Source organism: Aulonocara stuartgranti (genome assembly GCF_965226115.1).
Source record: "Aulonocara stuartgranti genome assembly, chromosome: 23".
Taxonomy (NCBI): domain Eukaryota; kingdom Metazoa; phylum Chordata; class Actinopteri; order Cichliformes; family Cichlidae; genus Aulonocara; species Aulonocara stuartgranti.
The window spans coordinates 26,891,990-26,916,103 of NC_138958.1; the positions used below are offsets into that span (position 1 = coordinate 26,891,990).

General features: G+C 39.0%; 1 long non-coding RNA gene across 1 annotated transcript in view; it reads left to right on the forward strand.

Annotated features, from left to right (window-relative positions):
* Positions 1-20,153, forward strand: part of LOC309700060 — a 113,958-nt gene extending 93,805 nt beyond the window's left edge. The window contains exons 2-3 of the long non-coding RNA XR_014274559.1: positions 19,515-19,652; positions 19,727-20,153. This is a non-coding gene — a long non-coding RNA (uncharacterized lncRNA). The remainder of the gene's footprint in view (positions 1-19,514; positions 19,653-19,726) is intronic.
* The last annotated feature ends 3,961 nt before the right edge of the window (positions 20,154-24,114 follow it).

Genomic DNA, 24,114 nt, shown 5'->3' on the forward strand with positions numbered 1-24,114 from the left:
CGGCTTTCAGGAGCTTTTTGAGGTAAAATTGTGTTTGATCGCAACAGTCAAAGGGCCTGAAGCATCAAACAAAAACATGTCAATGAGGAGGAAAGAAACAAAATCAACTAAACATTTTCACCACAGGCGGATATATCCCAGAATTCTGAGGGATAAAAAGGTAATTCAGCCAATTTAAAGAGGAAACAAGTGTTTATATTTGATGCTGCGTTTAGATGAAGAGCGCTGGGAGTTAAGAGGCTGTGCATGACAAAGATATTATGCGATATTAATCTGAAAAGCTTGTTTTCTTGCAGAGACAGTGCAACAGCATTTGTCTTTTTGATTATCTTAAGAGGAGACACTACAGGTGAAGAGCAGGAATTTTATTAAATTAAATATACTGTGTTTAAATATGCAAAGGTATTTATATGCGTGGCTTGTTTTTTTTTTGTTTTTTTTAAAAAGCTGAACATTGGCTAAATGCAGATTCAAGATTCATGTTTCATGTTTTTTTCTTTTTTTTTTCTTTTTTTTTTTTACATATCTGAGCCAAAGTTTTTCTTGTGGCGGGAGAATTTTAAGTTAATCTTTTTTTATTTTTTAAATGACTGTAATTCCAAAAAAAAAAAAGTTCTTTATGGGTACAATGTTGGAAATAAAATGTCCTAGAATTTGTGTACATCTTTGAAAAATGAAAAACAAAAAAACTGAATATGTTGAGGGAGTTTTTGCTCGAGAGAATGATGAATACATTACATTAATACAGATAATTGATTAAATGTAGATGAGAAATTAAAGAAAAAAATATCACCATGCGACTTCCCAAAGTTGTTACTTACTTTAAGACAGCTAAATATACAAAATGTGATGTTTAAACATGCACACGAGGAGCTGTCTTTACACATTAATAGAGTTTTTTGAACTTTATATAAATACAAAAATTTAAGAAATATCGTCAAAGCAAGAAAAAGAGGCAGTTTTACAGATGTTGTATAAAGTTTAGTGTGGGTAAGTGATGATGAAGAGATTTCTAAAAAAAAATCTTCCTCCTTACATGCAGTTTAATTCACTTTAACAGGAAATGACTGTTTATGGGATTATGCATAACAAATGCATTTTTTAAAATCTTGCCTACATATATTTGTAGTATTTTGTCTCAATATTTGCGTATCACTCTTCTCACATATTAGATATGAAGGGTTTTTAACCCTTTAAGACCTACCATAGAACCAAGTCCGCCAGAGCTTATAGTATATTTTTACATGCTGTGGAGCCATTTTTGGGAGCATTTCAAGTTGATATCCATCAATACAACCATTATAGCCCAAATTTTAATAATATGTATGCATTAAGTGCATAGTAATTACATAAATTGAAAAAAAGTGCAATAAACTACCAAAAAATTGAAAATCGCTTTTGCTTTTTTAACATATATTTCTAGTTAGAGAAATTTAAGAGGCTTATCCCTCAAAACTGTAAATACAAAAAAGTTGCACAAAATAGTTTCCCACCACAGGAAATTTCTATAATGCAGGAAAAACGAAAATAAATATTATGATGCAAATTTGCAAAAAAACTGCATATGCATCAAAATAAACTATTTCCAGCAGTGCAATATGAGTCCTAAGCATCCCAGAAACGACACAGAAAGTCATAAAGTCAAAGATAACTTTTAAAAACACCAGTATAGGCTCATAAGGCCCTGATCGTAAAAGAAACTACATTTTCGCAAAATGACGTCACTTCCGGTTTCCGGCGGGTCATGGTGGACATGCGATAGTTCGCGCTGATGGACGTAGGAAGTGTTACAAACAGCTGATCGGATCGGCAAAGCGTGTTTCTGGAATATTATGTTTTTGTTGCTGCAAGTGCTTTATATGCAATTTTTGCAAAGCTATATGTGGAAGGAAACTGTGACCGAGGACAAGCTGATGGCATAAGATGTAAGTACAACTCCTCTGGTTTCATATGCAAAAAAAAAATGATTGCGCTAGCTTACGTGGTTGCAGTGCTACCGGGATTTAAAAATAGTACAGAGCGTGCCCGCTCCCACCGAGGGGATTTTAAAAATGTCTTTATATTCCTTCATAAAACAAAAAATAACTTCAGCAGCTACAAAATCTCAAATTCTGCCATGTTCATGGAGAAAATGAATTCATTTCATAAATTTTCAACAGAAAATATTAAATAAACATCTAAATGTGTGTTTATGAAATTTTCTTTTTATCATTCTCGAAGCAAAGCAGCTCAAAATCTCAAAAGTGAGCAATGCAGGAAAAAAAAGACTTTCCAGGGCGAGAGGTGGGGGCCGCCCGTTTATCACGGGGCTAATAGATAATAAATAAATGATAGTAAAAAATAATGACATTTGTTTCTGTAGAGTCTTTTTAAAACAGAGACGTTTTCACCAAAGGTGATTTAAAGAGAAAGGGAGTATAAAAACATGAAATACACAAAATGAAAGACACCTGTATTCATAAAAGGTGGAAATAGTAAAAGTTTAAGAAGACGACATGAATGTTATACAAAGGCCAGCCCAGTTTTTCGGGTTGTCAGGTTGCACAGTGTTGATGCTAAAACAGTAAAGGGGTCTGTTTTCTGAGCTGAGATCTCAAGCTGACGATACAGAAACACAGAACATTAGTGATACAAAAATATGACCTGCCAGAGAGAATGTGCACATGAAAGATCAGGATTTAACGACTGAGCAGACGGAGCTCATGCTACAACGACCATCAGACTTTATATTTCTATATTACACCAAAAACTATCACGACACAGCATGTATGAGATATCATCCTATATCATCCTCTGCAAACAAACCACAATTAAAATAGCAGCATAGCTTCTGGTCTGCTGAAAAAAGGCCTTAAAAACCACTGATGTCCCTAAAAGTACATCAGTTATCAATAATAAATTGATAACTGAATTGATTTTCAAAGGTAATATGAACGTAGCGGATGCATACATTTGTAATTTGGCAAAACCCTCCAGCAGTACATTGAGGGTTAACAGCGGTCCAGAGGAAATGCCTAATTCATCCACTTTGGTTTGGTTCCTCTCCGAGTTATTTCCTGTTGGAAGAGCCCTACAAAGTGTTGCCAGATCAGCGAGCATGAATCATCTCTATATGAACTCTGTTTTTTACTGCTACACGTCGCTGTTCAGCTGATGCTTTTATCCAGAAAAAGATCAGATGTGAGCAGTGGATGAAGGGGGGTAAAATTCCCCCGGAATGGCGACTGCAAGGAGCCAGTGGTGAGGGGGTCAAAGGTCAGCGCCATAGGCGTGTAGAGAATACATGTATGGGGCATTCCTGGATGTAGTAAGTGACGGGGTGTGACAGAAGTGGTGAATGAGGAAAAAGGAATATGTGCGAGCACAGGGAGGCGAACAGACCACAGGCGAGATAAAGTTTCTGTTCTGGTGTTGTTTCTGGATACGATGCTAATGATGCTTGGGGCTGGATCTGGACGAGTGACCTACAAAATGTGATAGGTAAAATTGGAGGTTTAAAAAAAGAGAAATCTCAAATATTAATGTGTTACAGTGTCCTAAAGGCAGTTAAACTGGTTCATAGACAGATTACTTTATTAGTGAGCCAGGGATACATTCATAGGACTAATTTATGCTTCTTTGTTTGCATTTGCACATGTAAGGTTCAAACATTAACAAAACCTGTAAAAAGACTTATTTACCATCTCATGAAAAAGAAAGAGTCTCACAGGACTCTCTGCAATCCTGTGAAAAACAGTCCACCCTTACTGCTTCCAGAGCTCCTCTATGAAAGCAGAAGTTTTGGCAGTTTGCATGTCTGGAGCATTCCAGTGTTTAACATAATACTACAACCTACAGTCAAAAAACCCAAGAGCTACATCTCAGACTCTACAGACCTCAGTTAGCATGTTATATGTTAAGGATGGTGACAGTACAATTAGATAAAGACTGAACAAGCATGGCTTGTCTGGAAGGATTGCAAGGAGAAACAAAAAGACCTCAGGAACAATGTCCTTTGGACAGATGAGACCAAAGGAGAACATTTTGGTCATAAAACTAAACAGCATATCATACCCTCAGCACAGTGGTGGAGGGATGATGATTTGAGATTGTTTTGCAGCCACAGGCCCTGCGCAACTTGCAGTCATTGAGTAGACCCTGAACTTCTCTCTATAGCAGTATTCTAGAGTGAGATTTGAGGACATCTGTCTGATAACTTGGGTCATGCAACAGGAATAAGGAAAGAATCAAGGTGCTAAAATGGTTCAGTCAAAGACCAGACCTCAGCTTCACTAAAATGCTGTGGGGGGGGGGGGACCTTAAACTGACAGACCTTGTCTTGTGCATAAAATCTAAATGAACTGAAGCAACTCTGTACAGAAGAGTGGGTCAAAGAAATGATCAAAGTTCCTCTAGTGACCACTTGAGAGGGACTAAAATATCTTTTACCTCTGTGATTAGTTTTAATTTGAATTCCTTCATGACTCATTTAAACTTTATAAAGCTTCAAGTTGAGGATGTGGCCGCTTTAACTGACTGACTGGTAGAAGCAGTAATAGATGCCTATAGCTGCTCACCTCTACCTTTTCAAGTCACTGAACTGGACATCTAGATTGTCTCTTTGTGGTTGCTGCTTATTAGAGCACAAACATTTTAGACCAACTTTGTGCTCCAATTTTGGCGATTGGCATCCAAGTCCATGCAAATGCACCCATGCAGTTTGAGCTTTCAAACTAAGCTTGGAAGTGTTAGCAGTTCATCCTTTTATCCAAATATGGTCACTTCTGGTTCCAAAGTAGCTAACGTGATGGCAGCCAAAATGCTAACGTTAAGAGTTCAAAATGCAGAGTCAAAAAGCAACTGAATGACCCCAGTGGTGGTTATGTCTATCTTTTATAATAACGTTTCTGATTAACAGTCTATTAACAGCTGCTGGTGCTTTGTCAGCACATTGTAGAACAGAACAGACAAGAGAAGGATGGAGACAGACACACCTGATGAACTTACACTCTAAAGAGTTGTATCTGCTGGTAGTTGGCACTACGTGATCAAAACATTAAGAACTTAGAATATTGTGGAGATAAATGTCCCTAAGAGAGAAAAAAAACCCTTTCGTATGACTGAATTTTATTTTTGCAAAGATATTGATTCAGTAAGGTGTCTTTTTATTCAAGACTTTAAGACTCTTTCTGCCTTTGTTCTGTTTTCTTAGCCTGACTGAGGTTTTAAGTTCTCTTCCTATTAAAACAGTGTTCTTCCTCCCTACCATTGCCAGCAGGGGACCATCCAATTCGTGTAGTATTTCCACAGTGTATTTTATGTCCTTTCTTCCTCCCCTAGCCCCAACTGGTCATGGAAGATGCCTTTCCCTTCCTGAGCCTGATTCTGGTGCAGGTTTTCTTTTAAAAGCACATTTTTCCTTTTCACTGTCACCAAGTGCTTACTCTTAGTGGAATGATAGCTTGTTGGGTTTTCTCTCTATTATTTCAGGGTCTTTACCTTACAGATGTAAAGCACCTTACGATGACAGTTCATTTGTAATAGCACTATACATAAACCCAAATTAAACTGTACACTCTGTAGTTGTAATTAAGCAACAAATAATTACAACTTTCTACAACAGCAAAATCAAAATTAGACTCAGCCATCAAGACGAGAAAAAAAGCTGTTGATTTAAGGTAAAAATGTGGGGAGCAGCTTGAGTTTTATATTCATGATTTATTTGTTCTCCTTCTCTCTGTATTTGGTGAAAGCTGTCACATCAGCTTCCATTCAGCATCTTAATGCTTGTTGGATTTCTGTTGCTTTCTTTTCCAAACTTCTGCCACTTGCAGTAAAATGTCAACTTTTCCCAGAACTTAAAAAAAAAAAAGAAAAAAAAAGCCTTACTTAACTTGACAGCAACACATTTTGGTTCCTGTTTACATAAAACGGTTTGGAAAGGACTTTGCGTTGCCAGACAGTTGTGGACTTTTCTCATCCCCGCTCCCTGCAGAGCAGCGTGTTGTCTTAAAGCTGAAGCTACTTACATGAAATATCACCAGCACTGGAGTAATGAGCTTTTTTCTTTTTTCTTTTCTTTTTTTTTTTTTTTAAACAGGATGGCAAAAAATATAAATACATTTCTTTAAAAAAAAACCCCACAACAACGGTGGCTCTCTGTTTTTTTGGAAGAAAACTCCGTAAACGTTCCTTGGAGTGGATGGGATGAGGAGATAACGAAACAGACGGGAGGTTTTACGCGCGACCAAAATCTGCTACGAGGAGCCAAGCAAAAGCAGAAACTACAGCAGAGGCCAGACGAGAAGGAGAAAACATGGGCCTCTTTCAAATCACAAAAAAACCCATACAATTAAAAAAAGAAATGGAGAAAGGCGGAGGATTAAAACTCACCCCCTTCTTTTTTTCTTCTTCTTTTTTTTTTACTAACGAAGAAAGTCTGGGGTTGTTGAGGACAAATCTTACAAAGAATAATAAAAAAAAGTGCACCTTATGAAACATATGGACACTTGGCACATTTTTTGGCACCCTCTTAATAGTTCCACTCCCAAAGTCAGATTCTGTGGTTTTCAAGTGCCGCTGCTGCATATGGAAGTGTTAAACTTTTTGTCACCTTTAATTGACATCATATTGTGTCGGCTGAACTTTTGAAACATTGTGGTAAACACTTTTCCCCCTGCCGCTATGCTACGCTAAGCTACGGATCGACCCAAGCGAAAGAAGGAGTGGAGGAGCCTGATCATCCAGGAAGGTTTTGTTTTTTATTTTTAAATTTGGGGTGCTTTTCCTCTGTGAGGAAAGTAGCTCGCGGTAATGCAAGAGACTTTGGGAAGGAAAAGGAGAAGCTAAGTGCACTGAAACGGCATACGACATCAAAATTTATACTGTGTGTGAAATGGAATGAGTTATCAAAAAAATAAAGCTTGAATTAGGTAGGTTGACTCTCCCTTCTGGGCAGATCTTTGTAGCATGACAGCGGGAAGCAGAAGAAGAAGAAGAAGAAAACGTGGAGTGCAAAACTCTGGTTAGCAGCCGGCTCTCCCTTGGACATTGGTTTATAAAACGAGGGATGTGGGCGGAGTGACAAGACACATGATTGATTAATGTCTTACTTTTCCACTTAAAGGCCACAGCTACTTTATGCTCTCGTTCATTTAACTTTAATTTATGAGGGAACGCTAAGGTAAGGCGGGATCGGCACTCGTCGGCTCACTCAGGAGACAAGGTTGGTGTCAGGAGAGCTTTGGTTGTCTTGGTAGAGAAACTCTATCTCGAGCGTGTCTGTGTGTGAGTGTGGAAGGCTTCAGTCTGCGCGTTTGAGGCTGCGTCATAAATAATGCACTCCATCTAAAAAGGGAAGGCTCTCCAATTAATGCACAGACAAATGGGAAACTGTGAAAAAGACAAGTTTGCACATAGCAAAAATTCTCTTTTTTGTCCCTTCTCACCCCCTGTTGTGCAAAAGTAGTCGGCATCACCTCAAGGAAGTCCAAGAAAGACGCTAAATTCTGTTGAGTTTGGAGCCTTTTAAGCACCACTGTGCTACATTTTACTCTCTTATGTGTCTGATATCCAGTTTTGTGTCGACTGAAAATTTTGCCATGAATTCCTTTTGACACCAAACCACCTATAAGAAATCTTATTTTTTGCAAAACATGCCTCAGAGCCTCATTTTGATCACGTTTTGGCTTTTGCACGTCGCCATATGTTGTTGTTTACCTCCCCTCCCGTTTCCAACGTCTTTGCATTTCGTGATACTTGAAAGTGAGAAATGTAAAAGGGACTGTTTGGTTAATTAAAGGTTAAAGAGATAAAAGTAACCCAGGCTCTCTGTGTTCATCTCCAGAGAAACCCTCATCGCTAAGCTGCTTTTTTCTTCGCTGATCAAACGAATTAAAAATAAAGATTTTTAAAGAGGTCAGATCATTTCATTTTACATATGCATGGCTTCCCTTACCCCATCCGTGAAGTACCTGAACACATCGTGTTCCTCCTCGTGTGCTAAAAGCCCGGCGCTCAGGTGTGTGTATCCAGCTCAGCTGCGGGGAACAAAATACAAATGCATATTTTATGGGACAAAAACCTCAAAGCCAAACCTAGATATTAGTCACTTTAGTAATTAAAAATGTATATTGCTCTGCGCCGTCTCACACTGTGCATTATTAAAGACAGAATTTTCTCTCTTTTTTTGTTTTTTTTTTCCCCCTCACAGCCCCCCTCTCCTCCTCCTTCAAACTTACATCGACTCAAAAGGACTTTTAATGCAAAACACTCCCTCGGAGTGGCTGCGCGCACTTCGCTCGACTCCTCCGGGTGACTTAGCAGACGTGTAGCAGATGAGGAAAAAAAAAGAAAAAATACACGGGGAATTTGTATTGGAAAGAGTTCCTGCGCAGGTGCCTCAGACAGGGTGTATTGTAATTACAGCAAATCGCATTTGTTTTAGGGGAATACAGCGCAGACACTTGAACGCAGCACAAATGATGGATGTGGATGTAGGTGAGCAGAATGTGGTTTGTAGTGTGTCAAAAACATGCCTTCATCACTACACAAGATGTGAAAAAAGGGCATGATGATTAGTTTAATGAATAAATGCAAATAATCTCCTGGATATTTAAAAAATAAAAACTGTGTGTGATGACAGAGGTAATTAAAGTCTTTCTTCTGTGCTGTGGAGCCAGTGTTTATTAGTCACCCGAATCACTCAGAAGCTGTGAGAAATAATCGGAGGTTTTTATGAAACAACGCAGAATTTAGGGAGTTCTGGATTCCCAGTGTTTCATCTGGTACACTCACAGAGTTAATAGGCATAGATGACCTCAATTGTGTAGAAATGATTACACTGGATTACACTGAGTGTATGGACAGGCTGAAGGGATATCAGGTGTGGTAGACACAGTTAACAAAACCCCTCTCTTTAAGAGCTCACTCTCTTCTGATTGGCTGCCCCTCACCTGGCTTCCACATACAAAGCCCATTTTATTTGGTCATGTTAAAAATGTGACAGACCTCGATCATCATTAATGTTTGGACAGTGACCATTGGTAGTATAAATACTTTTTGCAAGGCAATGTGGGATACTCTGAGTCTACTATACACTGTAAAACATACAAACAAACAAAACCTGTAAAAATACAGTAAAATGTCTATTTTAAAATGGAGGAAGTTTCTGTATTTATTGTTTTAACCACCCTGTGCATTTTATCACAATTTTATCAGCGTTTACAGAAATCCTACTTACGTTAAAAAAACAAACAAATAAACAACAAAACAGTTGAAGATGAACAGTGCATTTTTTAATTGAGTGATTGATTGATTTATTATACTTTATGGAATATGGTAATAACCGTTAAACGTTTGGAAGGCGTGACAAAAAAATCCACTATATGGTGAGTTTCAGACACAACAAGTAAATCTCAAAACTTACTGGGATTTTTGTACTATTTTTGACACGTCAAAAAATGCTGCTTAGTAAAGCATGACTAATCACATTAATTTGCTTTTACTTGTAAAAAATAGACCTGCAGTATATCATTGTACTACAATATTTATATGTATATATTTTATGAAAATAAAGTATTCAAATATATATACAAAATAATATATCCTGCACAAAATGCATTTAAAAAATATATAAACTTGAAAATGAAGTAGATAGTGATCAAATACACAAAGACACACAAAATATAACAACGGATATAAAAATTGTGAATAATTAATAATAATTCTCAATAGGGAATTTTCTTTCTTTTCTTTAATCTTGGCTGTGATGGACTTCCGTACATCCTACATTCATTTGTTGTTTTAGTCACTTAATCTTTTTTCTTTTTTTTTTAATAATACATAATACATAAATAAATAATGCATAATATTTTTTTAATAATACAGTATACAATATAAAATATCCTCCACAAAATAAATTTAAAAATATTTTAAAAATTAAAATAAAGTGCATACTTATCCATGCATGCAAATACACAAAGACCCAAAAATATATTATTGATAGAATAATAATTAATAATAATTCTTAGTAACAAATATTCTTTTAAACTTTTCAGGTTGTAATCATCTTGCCCGTTTTGGGCTTCCGTACATCTACCTGCATTTATAGTTCCAGTGAATAATCCATTTTCATTCCACTGAATATTTCACAGGTGATGCATTGAATTGAAAAATGATAAAGTCTGACTAGATGAACCTGTGCTAACATTTCATTCACAGTCCAAACATTGACTTTAGGAAAACACAGATCCACTGAGGTTCATGTGCACTCTTACCACTGCACTTTAAGTCTACTATATAGAATCTAATTACTTCATTACAGCAGGCTGCACGAAGCCCTTCCTATCTTTAATGTGTGTATTCAAATTAAAGTATGGAATTACAAGCTGCTAATGCCTTCAAAAAGACGACCAATTATGCATCAAAGTGAGCCGAGTGGCACCGATGCTCGCCGTGAATCCACTCTCACTTAACAAAGAGGAGGTGATAACGCTCGCGCGCGCGTGCACAGAGCGCACGTATAACTCAGTCACGAGACACACAGCAGTTACTTCTTTCATGGCGTCACATATTAGTCACAAGGAGTCTTCCACATAAAGTTTACCCTGCCTAATCTATTACCCTCTAAATGGGATTTTAATTGAATTGGCGTCAAAACGACAAACAATGACGCCTCTGTTGCAATTAATAAAATCACAGCGCAGAATCTATGAGGCTTGATATGAACCTCCATTCAAATCTAGTTCATTAATGTAAATGCAAGCCATTGAAAGAGCGTCCCAATATTTCAATCACCCCCCCTACCCACTGATGATAGTTTGATTTTGAAAAGGGGGCCCGACAACAGAAAACAGAAAGAGAGGGCGCAAAGGAAGGGGGAGAGAAAAAGCTGTTCTGATAAAGATGAAAAGATCGTGATGACACCTTTTATTCAAGTTAAAATAATGAGGAGTACAGATGCACAAAGGCAGGAGAAAAAAAGCTATGAATGCAGCAGAGGAATTGATGAAATCTTTCAAAAAAAAAGTTAAAACTATTTTTCTTTTTGAACATTTTCTCGCAAATTGCAAATTACTGGTGGGTGAATTTTAATAAACTTGCACTCATCACTTTTAATGCAGAGAAATAAGTACTATTGCTGGTTTTACAAAGCAGTTACACTGTTTTTTGTTTTTTTTTTAAAATGAGAGCCCTTCTGCTACCAGTGGCTGAGTAAATACAATGAGGTGATTAAAAGGGGGGAATGCTTAAAGCGCGGTGCTAATTAAATGGGTATGCTAATGTTGTCATACTTAGCAGATGGAAGAAGAATCACTTAAGTGTAATGCACATGTTATGGTATTTTCGACATGACATGGAGGCCCCTCGTGGGATCGCTCTCTGCCGTCACGTCGTGTTTCACAACTACTGCAAACAGCACGTGTACACACACACACACACACACACACACACACACACACACACACACACACACACACACACACACACACACACACACAAACCTTCAGTGACACTGTTCAGCCTTCAAAGTTGTGAGTGTGTGACTGGAGCCACCCATATGCACACAGTGACACACACTGTACAGATTTCAGTCAAATGTGTCACTTCTGAGGGCTGTTAAAAAAGTTTGTTGAGAAGAAAACCAAGTGTAAATGTTCTTGATATGAAATAATTTTATTTCCCTACCAATATTTTTGCTAGGAAACAAGGAATATGTGCAGTGATGTATTAAAATGTGTGCAAACCTGCATGGAACTACAGCATATAAGGTAAAAAACTTGAGAGTCAATATTTGCATCTTTATTCTTCAGCACAGTCTGAACTCTCTTAGGCAGCTTTCTTGTCATTTCTTTAAGTCGTCTTCAGGAATAGTTCTCCAGGCTTCTTGAAGAACATTCAAAGCTCTTCTTTGGATGTTTCTGCCTTTTGTTCTGTTCTCTGTCAACATGATCCCACACTGCTTCAATCCATGACTGATAGTGCTCCACTGTGTGTTTTTCTATCCAGGTATGATTTTACTGCATTGGCAGTGTGTTTTTATGATCATGGTCTAAAGGACATTTAAGATACTGTTCATCTGCTGTAGATAGTTTTTAATACCTGACACTTCTTTTTTGTCCTCTGCTTGTCCAGTTTCCTCAAATTTGTTAATATTATACCATTTTTTTAAAGATCTAATTGGTTTCCCATCCAGTCCATGTGCTGAACTGTCAACACTTTTTTACTTTTGCTTGTCACCAAAGCAGTTGCAAGGATATTTTGATGCATAATACTCTTTGTGATCAATTTCCAGCCTTAAAAAAGTGGTTAGAGAAAAAGCCGGTTAGAGAATAATTTTTATACTCTAACCGGCTTTTTCTCAACTTTTTTTGATCTGTTAATACCTGTCGGAGTATTATTGTACTAACAAGTTGTGTTATAGTATTGGTGACTGTAGCTCTACTTACTTGCATATTAAATACCACGAGTTAGCACATATTGGTGTCTGAAGAATGTGTCCCGCTAAGCAAGCATGCTAGCATTAGCTGACAACCTCTCACTCCAGCCACTCATCTACATATGGTCACTTCTGGCTCCTAAATAACCCAAAGAGGGGTTGGTCCACCTTAATTAGACAGCGGGACAGCATTCACAAACCGTGTGTAGGCACAAACCTGCATGCAAGCCATTTCATGATGGTAAAACGTGAGTGGATGTCAGGGATGTAGCTAGTTTCACGTATGCTCTTTGTCCACCCATGGATAATGCTTATTTAATAATTCTGAATAGTTTTTACCATAAAGAGATAAAGTACATAAATAACAAAAAACTGTGTTACGTAAATGTTTTAAAAGCTTTCAAAATAAAAGCACAGTTACATTAGCAGAGAACGTGTCAAAAAAGCTGTTGATTAATGAGATTAGCAATTCCCACGCACAAACATTCAGAAGCGACTGTCACATGAATTTACAGCCCGCCTTTCTAAAATAGGCTGTATGCTAATTTCAGTAAAGAATTTAGGCTTCAGATCAGTGATTGCTTTATTATAAGCGGGTGTCTTCTTTTATTATTATTATCTTTTTTTTGATGGATGTCCCACACAATGTGCAGCCCTTCCATCATACCACACAAACACAGATGCAGTGACAATGTCTAAAAGGATGGAGAACAAAGCTAATGGCTAAAAAGAAAAGTTTGGTCTGAAAGAGCCGGGGGTCCATCATCCCACTTTCACTCCAAATTCAAAACGCCTTCATTATATCCGTTCCCCGCCCAGAGACCAGTCCATTCAGCCCGCCACCATCACTGCTCATCTACACGATCTGCATGTTTCCCTAATTATGGCCCATGTTTATTCCCTGGAAGACCAACTTCCAACTGAGATGGCAGGTTGTGTAATCAAAAGTCTTACTCTTGGGGCTCCCAAAATGTAACCGCCTGTAAATGAAAATTGAATATTTTGAAACTTCATCTGGGGAGACACCATTAGCGTCAAAGTGTTCTGACACATTTGTTTATTCCTGGAGCTTCAGAGCGCTTTGTTACTGTCAGATAAAAGCCATCTACATAAAAAAAAGGTATAATACCGTAAGTAAAACACAATACTCAACATGTATGAGAAGTCATTAGGAAAGACAATGCACAAATGACCATGTCAGGCTCAAAGTTGAGAAGTAACAACAGCCAGAGAATTTGCACTTTTGTCACTAATGCCACCAGGAAATATAACTTTACTAGTTAATTATACATTCTGCAATAAATGGAGATGCATGTGATTTCCCTTTTAAAGCATGATCACGATAACCACAGGGCAAACCTCCACAGTCACTACTGTGCAAAGCTGACAAAGAAAAAGTTTTAGGGAAGGTTTCACTCAAAAGTAAAAGCAACTTCCATGAAGCCGTTTTTTTAGCTGAAATGTGAATACAATTTTGGTGCTTGTATCTTGAAGGGTAAATGAAGAAGAAAAGACCTTTTTAGCTCTATACTAAACATTACAACCTTAGAACCTTGAGCTGAGCGTTCTGGGCATAGCTATGTTGTCCAACTTATTTAAAACCAGACATCAGCTCAATCAGAAGGTAGGCATACCCAGCTTTACTGTCAATTTTACTCTAAATGGGATCAAAATTTACAAAGTAAACACAATTTTCAAAAAAAAAAAAGAGACTTAAAACTTTAGGCTGAGAGTATAAACTCATCAGGAAAATGTTTACTGCGGACATAAGTCATGTTAGAGTAAAGGTTACTTTACCTTTAACTTTTATACAGACACGGGGAGTTGCCCCCTGCTGGCCATTAGAAAGAATGCAGATTTAAGGGACTTTTCGTGTCCTGACACCAAATATGGGAGGAAGTTTCACTCTCTTCCGCAGCATGTCTTTTGTCCTGTCTTCCTTCTCTCACCCCAACAGGTTGCAGCAGATGGCCGCCCCTCTCTGAGCCTGGTTCTGCTGAAGTTTCTTCCTGTTAAAAGGGAGTTTTTCCTTCCCACTGTCACCAAAGTGCTTGCTCATAGGGGGTCATATGATTGTTGGGTTTTTCTCTGTATGTATTATTGTAGGGTCTATAAATAATAATAATATAATAATATAAAACACCTTTAGGCAACTGTTGTTGCAATTTGACCCTTTATAAATAAAATTGATTAAAATTAAATTATGATACTTGAGCTAGCAATACTTCTTTGGAAACCTCAAATTTTCATATGGCATTACTTACTTTTTTATTCAAACGCTCTCCCGAAGTTGAGCCAAATAGCTCCAGCTGCCCTGAAATGATGCAAATAACCTATATCTTTGTCATGCAGGCCATGGTAGTCTCCAGCGCTTTACCAAAATGTTAAAGGTACATGAACTTCTTCTAGAGTTAGACGATTCCAAAAATGAGTTGTCTGGTTGCAGCGTGGTGCAAAGTTGTTTTCCAAAGTAAAGAGTTTGAATGCAATTGTGACGCTTCATACATTCGCTTCACATTTTGTGGTGAATGTGCTGTTATGCATTACCTGCAGTACAGTCCTGTGAAAAACTACAAACACACTTCTGTCATAAATTTATGTCGCAGTCAGGTGCTGCTGATCAAATGCAATTGACTGAGTAGACCACAAACTCCTCTGTGTACCAAAGTAGAGTCAGATATGAGGCTGTTTGTCCGACAGATAAAGCTCGGCTGAAACTGGGTCATGTAAGAGGACAATGATCTGAAGCACAGCAGCTAACCTACAACAGAATGTCTGAAAAAGAAAAGAATCACCGTGTTGCAATCATCCAGTCAAAGTCTAGACCTCAACCTGACTGAAATGCTGCCGGACCTGAAGAGAGCTGTGCCTGAATGACTGCCTGGAAACATCAATGAACTGGAGCAACTTTGTAAAGAAGAGTTTAACAAAATACTTCCACAACAATGTCAATTACTGACAAAGTCAGAAAACTTCAAATTGCTACAAGTTACTGCAGTTTATTCTGCAAGCTGAGGAAAAACCTATCCATCGCACTGACCATCACAGTTAGAAAAGATCAAGCAACAACAACAGTTAGGAAAGTGTTCTTTGAGTCTGAGACACAGCACACACATTTGATTTCTTTGGAGTGGGAGGGAGGGCTTAAAGCTACTAATTAAAGTGTAACCTTCTCACTGTAAAGGTCAGCGCACTGTAGAGGTTTTTGATCGGTTACCAACAGTTTTGGACCGCTGCCAAAAAAGACCCCAAGAAAACTGACCCAAACCCAATCTACACAAAAAAATTAATTTTCCCAAAATGAGAATCCAAAAGGGACCAGGAGACGGTCTGGCTCTGTCCAAAATAGAACCAAAGATAATTAGAAACTATCCAATTAACACACCACGGTCAAACAGAGTACAAATCAAAGTACATTCTTTGTCTTGCCTTTTCAAAACATTTTTTTTCTTGTGATTATTTGAACAACATGTGGACTTAAATTTCAGACAAAGACGTATGGCAGACAAAGTGGATCATACCTGGGCGATATTAGCAGTTTCCTGTAAGCCAAGCCTGTTTGGTAAAGATTCAATTGAGTCTTCAAACTCCAGTCACAATGAAACCCTAAACCCCGCTAATCCTTTTACTTTAAAAGTCAAAAAATGTTGCCGAACTAAATTTGGGAAAAGAGTCCTCAACCCCAGACACTATGACACAAATCAACCCTGCTATTTTTTCATTCCTAGCTCAATTTAATTGTTACTCCTCTTCCCTGGTCAAATATAGATAATATGAGAATTTTCACTGAAGAAAAATTGGCTCAACGAAAAACACTTTGCCATCAAACTGAACATCACCGACTGATGAGATCAAACAGCGGCTGACAATCTGAGGGTGGATCTTTTCTTTAAACTGTCAAACTCTGGGTGTGCACTTTGTCACAGCGTTCTCTCCCACACGAAGAGAAATAAAAGGGAACAACATGAATCAGTGACGGGAGGCCTCCAGCGCTGTTTTTTGTTGTTGTGATTATTCTCATATTGCAAGTACAACCTGGAACAGAAGCTTGAAACGGCCAGATCTGCCTCTGTGTGTGTGCGATCAAACGAGCACAAGGTGAGGGAACTCCAGTCACCCCGGATTTCCCCCGAAGAAGAATAGCCCGAGGCAATAAAAGGGAAAGGGGAAAAAAATACCCTCGCAAATCGAGGGGGCGATAAAAAGGCTGCGAGGCGCATTAAAAAAATGTCACGTTTTTGAACCATTTGGTAGGGAGAGTTAACCAAATATGAGCGCGGCGTAATGTTCCTTTAAGCTGTCATTTAAACTTATACCTATCATCACTCGTGGCCTTAGCGTGCGCGGGGGTACTGATGATCCAAGAGGAGCGCACAGTTGATTAACTGTGCCTCATCCAAGCGTTGCTTTCTCTATTTCTGTCAGGCCTAATGGCATTAGATCAGTAATTATAAGATTATTCACAGTTCACGCAGGCCTCACTGTTAACTTTTGAGATATGAGACCATTATCTTCTTCTAATCTCTTTTTCTCTGAATTACAGCGCAGATTCATATCGCCGTTTTGACGGCTCGTATGTCGTGCCCGTCCTCAAACTGGCACACTGTGTGTCTGTTCAGGTTCCTTTCACTGCTTTGATCACAGTCAACTTCTCCTTTCTGGAGCCAGCTTTGAAAAGACTTCTAAAGGAGGCTTTTACCTACAGACACAGTGCCACTGTTTGATCGGGCTTCCAGCTTGTTCCAGTAAATCTACTTTTATAGTGCTCACTGTTAACTGTTCCATGCCTCCATGAAGAGATAGTGACACTTAATAACTTTCTAGTTATTCTGATGTATTACTAGAGTTTTATTTGTTGACTGCACAGCAGCAGGGAAAGATAAATAGACACTTTGAAGCTACAATGCATACTGTAACTGTGGACATGAACCAATATCGAAAGCCTGATTTTTTTCTTTTGTAAATCCTGATTTGAACCTCACAATCCACAAACTCTCCCTATTAAATATTTAAGGACAATTTCGACACGGAGTGTTTCTCAATAATTTGGCCATCGTTGCTCCGGGAAAACAAAGAGTTGCACCAAGCTGTGTATATTAATGCAGAAGAAGACAATCTCATTGCAGATTTCTAAACTGGAATTAATGCCTTGTGCTTTTATGCCCCTGCCAACAAGTCATGTTGATTAGGCTGCATGTTAGGGCTGCACAATTTTGCATAAAATGAGAATCACGATTTTTTGGCTTAGAATTGAGATCACGATTTTCTTTTCCAGTATAAATATTTATTGCACTAATTAACGGCACATCAACTTCGTAACAGTTGAGACTGAACATAAAAACAATAAATAAACATAAAAACAACAAATGTCTCACTTTAAACGCATATTAAACGCAGACTACTTTAGGCCCGGAAGTAGGATTCGTCATGTCATCACTTAAGAATCGGATAGAAAAATAGTTGCGGGACGGCACTGTGTAGCGTTTGTCTAGGGTGTTGATCATTTTCCTAAATCCCTCGTTTTGCTCAGTGTTGATGGGAGCCATATCTTTGGTCAGTTGATAAGTAATAGCCTCCGTAATTTCTTTGTGCCTGCGGGAGTTCGACGTGTATAGGGAAGCGCTGTATAAGGTTCCCGTTATTGATGTTTGGGTGGTTGACCGGGACGGATTTTCTCCTGTCACTTTCTCGTCATCCCTGACGTGCTCTCCGTTGTTTTTTCCCTGCTAATTTTAGCATCACACGGCACAGCTTCTGTATCACGTGGTATAAGGCTCCGCCCTTGTCATTTGTTGAGCAGGAAGAGTGAGCGCTTGTTTTCATGCAGATTACGTCCCGGATCAAAATGCGGTACAATCGTCGTCGTCGTCTTTTTTTTTAATTTTTTTTTTTATTGTTGTCATTTGGAAATGAGATCGCACATAAGTATGAATCGATATCGCGATTTTCTAACGATTAATCGTGCAGCCCTACTGCATGTCTACTTAGACTTTGAAGGAATTTAAAAAGTTGGAAGCAAAGATTTCTGTCACCAATTTATTATTAAAGAAAGCAAAAAGTAAGAATTATGGTGGTAAATAATGGCCAGAAAGCTGTTTTTTTCACAATGTTATGATGCAAGTCTGACCATTGACCTTTGTAAACTATCATTGCTTCATCACTTGATCCTTTTAGACATTTTTTTGTGAAATTTTGTGATTATTAGTTAAAATGCTCTCGAGTTATGGCCAAAAACATTTGTCCTAATCAGTTCATTCCTAAACCCAAGCAAGCTTTCATATCAGATTTAAAGGCATTTCTTCTCAACATATAGCAGCTGGGACAGGCCTCAGCCTCCCTGTAATCCTGACCTGGTGATCTTCAAGGCATTTCTAACACCACTTAGCAAGTGGTGTGAATTCTTGAATAGTGCTTTGACAAATTTCCATAAGCTATTCTTAGATTACGCCGTGAGACATACAAATCTTGAATTATGGCCCAGAACATTTCTAGTGATGTCACTAGAAATGTTGAAATGTTGACCAGCAAATTCTAATCAGTTCACTAGCACCGGCACACTTTGAAGACATTTCTTAGATTTCTTAGAAGATGTGCAAATTCATGAGTTTCTGAGCCAAAAAGATTTGGAGTGACCTTAAAACAAATGTTACAACAAACGTTGTACCCTGAGCACCCACAACAATGAGTTCATTATTACCATTTGTCAACATTTGTGTCAGATTTGAAGACATCTCTCATGGTCCTCAACAGATACTAAAGTCACAAGAATGATACCAGCAGCATGGAAATCTAATGCAGGCGACATAAAGATGTGATCTGTACAGAGAACATTTCAAACATTAGTTTGAGAGACAGAAATTAGCCTCTGGGCCATTTTACTGATTGGACTACAGATCTTCACTTGCTCTACCTCATCAAGGTGCATGAGGCTGTCAGGGTTTATCTATATAATCTCACTTTGTCTTTAAGACCTGTTTCTTTGTGACAAATGAAGCAGTCAAGTTGAGTTTAGCCTGAGTCAAACAAGGAAAAACCTACTATGAAATTTCTTTTTTCCAATACAGTGCCTTGTCATGGTCTGGTTGGGCACCTGCAGGTCTCAGACAGCGGCTCCTCCTCCTTTAGGCGGAGTCCGGTTGCCCCTCCCTGGCTGACCACCTGTGAGCAATCGTGCCAGCGGTATATCAGACCTGCGCTCTCAACCACTCATCGCCTGAGTATCTCCTATTCCCATGTTAGTTCAGTGGAGCATCCTAAAACCTTGTCTTAACGCCGTGTGATGACTGACCTGTCTTTTCTTATCCTCAGCGATAGCACCCGGAGTGGAGATCTTGTTCCCCTCGCTCCCGTCCTCCTGGACCTGGGCCGCCAGCTGCTCACACAACGTGGCCTGCCGACCCACTGCTCACCTGCCTGCCTCCCCACGCCTCGACCGCTTCCGGGTTTTCCGCTCCACCTGTCCCCTCCATCCGAAACCAAGTAAGGCAATTCAATTCAACTGCGGAGGATTATTGGTTGTCTGCTGGATCCCTCTGATCGTGATCTCCTCTTGTTCCAGTGCCCCGGCCCCTACCTAGTCCTGTTTCTACCTCCCCGCTGTCCCCGCTGTTCAGCCGTCTCCTAGAGGTGTCTAGGTCGCCCTCATTTTCACAGACTAATCCTACGCGCCACTAGTGTGGTGGCGTCGCTTTGTGTTTCACCTTTGTTTTCCGGTGGGCGGAAATAAATCATTTGTTTTCTGTCACCTCGCTTCCGGGTTGGTTTCTGCGCCTGTGTCCATCCCTGTCCCCTCGTGCCGTTGAGCCGTGACAGTGCCTTATGGGATGTATCTGTTCCAGAAGTGACATGGACAGTCGGATTTCTGCATTAATGTCCATATACGGCTGTCAGCAGGCTCATAAATGTTGTGAACTCTGGGCTTGTTTCAGCGTTAAGATACTCATCTCTAGAAAAATTGTCCAAAAAGCTAATTTTTATTGGCTACATTTGCAAGACAGTAGGGTTTGGAAAATCAGTCATAGTAAAAATAACAGAAAAGAATGAGATGGACATATTTTTAGCAGTGGAAATAGTTTAAACATGTAGATGTAACTGGACATGAACCACAACTCTAGTTAAATAAACAATCGTTTTAATTCTTTATTTGTTCTTTTAACCTGACAATAATCTGACTGGAATTGAAGTGTGGTTTGGAGGGAGCAAGAAGACATTTCTTTTTTCACTTACATGATTTTCCTCCAATGCGAACGTCTACAACTTTTTCAACCTCAAGACCACATGGCTGAATCCAAGGTCAACATGGACAAGGCTGCTGAAATCATGACTTTGTTTATGTTTGGAGAGACGCCGCATTGCACTCAAAGCTTGGATCGACATACCATAACAGAAAAAAATGAGGGTGGTGACAAACCCCGGGAACTACTATTTAGTAAAAAAAATAGCCGCATCCTGCATTAATCAGAAGCCACAATCAAGTATTACAGGGGTAAGATCACTTCCTTCAAGCTTCTACCTCCAACTTTCATCCATTCTATCATCTATGGAGTCAGAGTACTCAACCTCCTCTGTAATTAAATACTGATGAGGAGACACTGCGGTGGGAATTGGTAGCTTATCGCTCTCTGAGGTGAAGAAGAGCTGCCACCAAAGAAGAAAAGGAGGAGGTGAACGAGTGCAGCAGATTTGTCTGACCTCTACTTTTGGTTCATAAGTCCTGTTCAAGAAGGTCTTGATGCTTTCTTAGTCTTCAAGGTAAGGTAAGCCCAGAAAGTTGATTCGCTTCATGTGAATATTGTATTTTCAGTGGGAGATACTGGAAACTGTTATGAAACATCATTCCATTTTTTTTTGCATCAATCTGTACATAAGCTGAAAACACAAAATACAGATGAACAGGATCAACTTTCTTGGCTGTTCAAGAACCTTTGAGCAAGCAACAGGACCTCAGCTCTTCATGTGGCCTGCCCCATACCTAGGGATGGGTACCAGTATCCGGTGCCATTATGGCACCGGAACTGACATAAACGGTAGTAACCAGACCGAAAAGCAGCGCACATTTCGGTGCTTTATTTCGGTGCTTTTTTTCCCCTGAGATGTCATACACTTTGGATTCTAGCCAATCATTTTTACCTTTGCAAGCGTAGTAGGCGGGCCCAGGCACGTATGTTCTTTTAGAGCAGAGCTACAGATTAAAAATGCCCAAGGCAAGCGGTCAAAAGCGGTCAAAAGTCTGGCTGTACTTCACAGCAAAAGATGCAAACTCAGCAGCCTGCAACAAGTGCTTTAGGGTGATGCTGTGCAAAGGAGGTAACTCCTCGAATCTGATGAAACACCTGTTGACGTATAGCATTTTGTTAAAAGCCGAGAAATGCGCCGTATTTGATAGCTTGCTGCGAGACCTCACATCGAGCACATCTACTGTGGGTGGGTTGCCTGTTATCGGACCCGGAGTTAGCAACATCCCCCAAAAACCCAAAGATTAGAATCCTGGCCCCTAGCCCTGCCAGTGTAGGAGAAGTGATGAGGATGATGATGGCAGCAGCAGCCGTTCTTTCTTGCGTGAGTAGCTTAATGTTGTTTGTGTGTAATTTACGTTGAGTAGGCTAACCACGTTATTAAATTAATGCATGTAAGGTGAACTAGCAAACACTGTCGTAGATGGCAGATACTCCCTTCACCCTGGCCAAAAAGGCGAAAATGACCAAAGAAAAAGTGGGAAACAGCTAAACATGAGAGGTTTTTAGACAAAATTGGTGTTTTTTCCATTGTTTAAGCACTGCTTCCAGCCAAGAGTGATACCATATATGCCCTATAGCTGCAGAAAAGGCTAACATTGTTATCTTTTTACAAAAAAAACAGCTAAACATGAGAGGTTTTTGGACAAAGTTTGTGTTCTTCATTCTTTAAGCACCAGTTCGAGCACCATTTAAGCACCTACACCGTTTCAAAAGTACCGGTTTGGTACTGGTATCGGATAAAACCTAAACGATACCCATCCCTACCCATACCTCTTTTGTTCATACATTAGCATAAGCTTGAAAAAACTGAGATGGTGACCATAATTCCAAACTTGAGGTTTGGAACGTGTTGAAAAAAATTGGGTTACAAATACAGATCAGCCAGGAACCGTTCATCAACCCATTCATGCATACATGCAGACCATACATCAATCTTTTGCAAACTATGTATTTTTGCAGGTAGCTCAGTGCTGCAGTGTGTTGGCTCAGTGTTTAGCACTGTTGCTTTGAAACAAGAGAATACTGGGCCAAAAACCAGTTGCATGTGCTTCCTTCCGGTTTTCGTCAAGTTTCTCCTGCCATTGACAAGCATGCCTGTAAAAAGCTGCCCGCGGCATCCCAAGAGTTTCACTTTCTGCTTGAATTAAATTCTTATTTATAAAAAATAATCAACATTTTCTATCACAGTCTAGAAAAATCACAGCAGTTCATTTTTGTAATTCAATTCAATTTTATTTATATAACGCCAAATCACAATATCAATCATCTCAAGGTGCTTTATATTGTAAGGTAAAGACCCTACAACAATACAGAGAAAACCCCCAAAATTAGATAACCCCCTACAACAGAAGGAAAAGGAAAAACTCCCTTTTAAAAGGAAGAAACCAGTCTCAGGGAGGGGCAACTATCTGCAGCAAATAATTGGGGGTAAAGGGAAGGAAGACTAGACAAAAGACACAGATAACCAATTTATTTTTGTGACATTACTGCTACACCTTTGTAATAGTGACTTCCAAAGAAGAGCTTTGAATGTCCTTCAAGAACCCTGGAGAACTATTCCTGAAGACTACTTAAAGAAATGACAAAAACAGGAATGAGAGAGTTCAGACTGTGCTGAAGAATAATTAATTAATTGTAATAAAACACAGTTTTATGTTTTCTTATACATTGTTTGATGGTGTGTTATTTTTCTTATTGGTTTTGTTTGACCTACCAGGGACTACAGATGAAAAGTAGCTTTGTGGCTAATTTTTGGCACATTTACGTTGATATATTAATTAATATACCACGTCCCTTATAAATAAATACATTTAAATAAAGATGGCTGAATATTGACTTTCAAGCTGCTTAGAATTGCAGAAACTCTGTTTTTGCCTTATACGCTATAGCAGCCTCCCCTCCAAGATGCTGAGTGCCATCAGAGAACATCAAGCAAGAGGAAAGAATCAGCGACCATAGATTATTAAAATAAATATGTCCTCTGTGCAGACCTCGACACGCTAACACGTCTCATCTGTATACTGATACAGAGCAATTAAGCAAATTGCATTAACAAAGGGTTGGAGGGCCATTTTGCTAATGGTGTATCTCACAACCTCGGGGCAGACACGAGACTGATTCACATGTAATTTATGGAGCCACGTCACAGCCTGTATGTGTAACAGGATCACTGTGCTGTTAAACAGTGTTATGAGGATATATATATATATATATATATATATATATATATATAGTACATAAAGGCCAATAGATAGACAGTGTTCCTCTGAGAGACTTGATGGCACCTGCAGCACATTAAAAACAACAAAATGAAAGCAGGAAGTAAACAGCCACTGTGGCCTTGTAAGGCTACTGTACCTTGAAGTAAAGTGTTTACAGCCCAAATGGCAGCAGCTGACTCTCTGTGAGGTTAAACGCCCTCTGAGACAAATTTAGCGAGGGCCCTCGCGAGGAAGCAAA